Source organism: Rhagoletis zephyria, unplaced genomic scaffold, assembly GCF_001687245.7.
Source record: "Rhagoletis zephyria isolate East Lansing unplaced genomic scaffold, Rhagoletis_zephyria_1.1 Rzeph_scaffold_21958, whole genome shotgun sequence".
NCBI classification, from domain to species: Eukaryota; Metazoa; Arthropoda; class Insecta; order Diptera; family Tephritidae; genus Rhagoletis; species Rhagoletis zephyria.
The window spans coordinates 4,572-7,511 of NW_016179016.1; the positions used below are offsets into that span (position 1 = coordinate 4,572).

The window sequence follows — 2,940 nt, forward strand, 5'->3', positions numbered from 1 at the left end:
GCAGAACAATGGAAAAGTGGTTTTCGTCTCGCGGGACGATTATTTTAAAATGTTAATTATTTTCGTCATCTCATAATAATTATATGAGACTTTTGTTTTTTTTCGTCTCGCGGGACGTTTATTTCAATACGAATATGATTTACGTCTCCTCATAATAATTATATGGTATTTTTTTTTTCGTCTCTCTTGCTTTGATTGTCAACCCGTTTGAGCGGTGTATTTTACTCGTTAGCTGAACTCTTACTTTTTCGACTTTTTGTAGCCTATCTGACTTCTTTTTTTTAAGGTTTCTGGTCACACTGACACTCGAAATGCCGCTTATTCGTCATGTATGTTGTGTACATTCACACAAACTTGCTTAGTAGCGCAATTACTTTGGCCGCGTTTGCTTTACTCTCATGTGGCTATTTTGGCAGCGATTTGCCAACTGGTTCCATAGTGTAGCGGTTATCACGTCTGCTTTACACGCAGAAGGTCTCCAGTTCGACCCTGGATGGAACCATGTGCATTAATTTTTTTTTACTTTATTTTTTATTTCAACTTTTTTTAATTTAAATTTTTTCAGTCTTCTTTATAAATGCTACTTAAATTTTATTTTATCCATTTAATTTTAGTCGGACGCTTCTTTATTGCCCTTTAATTTCGTTCGCGAAAAATATTTAATTTTAACCGACTTCAAAATTGTCGTGTATATTTGTTTTTTTTTTTAATGTTTGGTTTTTGTTTGTGAACCGATTGCTTTTGCGTTGGGTTAAGGACAGCCCCACAGTGAATTCATTAAATTTGATCAAAATGGGGTTTTTGAAAAAAGATTTTTGGGAAATCAAAATCAAACAAAGGCAATCTATGTAGAATCGAAGATATGAATAATAACTGGTCGATTCTGTTTGCCAGAAGCATTAATGTGCAAACTTATCAGTTTTGAGTTATTGGGTTGACTTCATTAACCTTTAGATGTTCTATGTTATACCAAAACCCAGAATACCAGAATACGGGCGACGATATACATATACATACGTAATTGTAAAATACATTTTTATAAAAATGCATTCTGTATAAAAAAAAATTATTCTGAAATCCCTATTAACTTAGTGCAATACAGATAATTTCTATACTTTAATTTAACATACACTAGAAATGTTTAGAAATTTTCGAGTACTTTAAGGCAAGCGATTTTCGAATTACAATTTATACGAGCGATTTTTCTTGAGCAATATTGAATCGCCTATAAAACCGCCCCATTTGAATTGCAGCTTTATGAAATGAAATTTTCTAACGGCTAAAAAATCCCGTTGCTGTTTGAGAATTTTTTTCGGTGACGCATTTTAGCATTTTTTCCATATAAGCATGAATTTCCTATGAAATAAAATGAGGAACCGTTAGCAACAAAATTTAAAAAAATCAGCGCCAGTTTTTTGAAATTGCACTTGTTAATATTAAAAACGGAAAAGTCTCCAAAAAAAATCTAAAAAATCAACGCGATTTTTAGCCGGTTGAATCTTTTACTTCATTTAAGTAAAAAAATACTAACTATTACTTCAGCCGTTTCTACTGCCCATTGAGTCTACTCATCGCAAACCATAGAAAAATGCATTTTAAAACCAAGAAACAATTCAGGAAAAAAAAACTATACAAAAATGAACCAAAAAGCCAAAGCAAATTTTTATTGATTAAATTTTAGTGTAAGAATAAATATGCAAGTTTCAAGTGGTTAAAAATTGCCGTTGATTTTTGCGAATGTTTGTTTTGTCGCATTTGCTTACATGTAACTAATAAAAAAATTAATTTTTTTATGGAATAAAATCATGAAACTGCGGCAAAAAAAATTATAAAAAATCGACGGTAATTTGTAGCCTAAAACACCAAAATGGAATACAAAACTGTATACTCAAAAATACAAATACTTCTGAAAAAACTTAAATTTGGATGAAAATTTTTTGATTTTCTTTTTAGTTGTCTACAAAGTTTTAAACTTAAGTTTATGTGGGTTTTGTTAGAGAATGAACTATATTTTAATTAAAAACTTAAAAAATAAATAAATAAACATAAGCGGTACACAATATCACTTTGAAATGGGGTGGCCAACAATAATATATTTACGTACAAACAATGCAACCCTGGGTACTGAGAACACACAGTGCATCTTGCTGAGAAGAGATATCGCGAAAAGGGAAGCAAAATGCAAACATTAGTCAGCTGCTGAGAAAATCAATAAACTGTTCATGGCAACGCAAATTAGAGAAACAAAACTTCAGTTTTTCCGTAACCAAACAAATTAAATTAAGTTTTTGTTAATCATAATATCAACACACGAAAAAATGCCACAAGAAACACAAATACCCAATGTCGGATTGGAGGGCGATGAGATTGAAAATGTTCGAGTTGTAGTGCGTGTCCGGCCAATGGAGAAATCTGAAATTAACTGTGGTGCTGTTAATGTTATACAAGTGGATAAAATCAATCGAGCCATCACAGCCGTGAAACCCAACGCAACATCCAATGAGCCGCCAAAAACATACTACTTCGACAATGTTTTCAGTAGCGACTCCAACCAACTCGATTTATATGTCGACACTGCACGTCCTATAGTTGAAAAGGTGCTGGAGGGATATAATGGCACCATCTTCGCATATGGACAAACAGGTACAGGCAAAACCTACACCATGTCGGGCAATCCCGATTCACCACAAACGAAAGGCATTATACCCAATGCATTTGCGCACATCTTTGGACACATTGCTAAAGCTCGAGAAAATCAGAAATTTTTGGTACGTGTGAGCTATATGGAGATATACAATGAAGAAGTACGTGACTTGCTGGGCAAAGATGTTAGCAAAAGTCTGGAAGTAAAAGAACGACCCGATATTGGCGTATTCGTGAAAGATCTAAGTGGCTATGTTGTGCATAATGCAGATGATCTCGAAAATATTATGCGTTTGG

The 2,940-nt window shown here is 33.3% G+C and overlaps 1 non-coding gene across 1 annotated transcript; it reads left to right on the forward strand.

Annotated features, from left to right (window-relative positions):
• The first annotated feature begins 429 nt into the window (after positions 1–429).
• Positions 430–502, forward strand: TRNAV-UAC (transfer RNA valine (anticodon UAC)). Its single transcript has one exon. It is a non-coding gene; the product is annotated as a tRNA-Val (tRNA).
• The last annotated feature ends 2,438 nt before the right edge of the window (positions 503–2,940 follow it).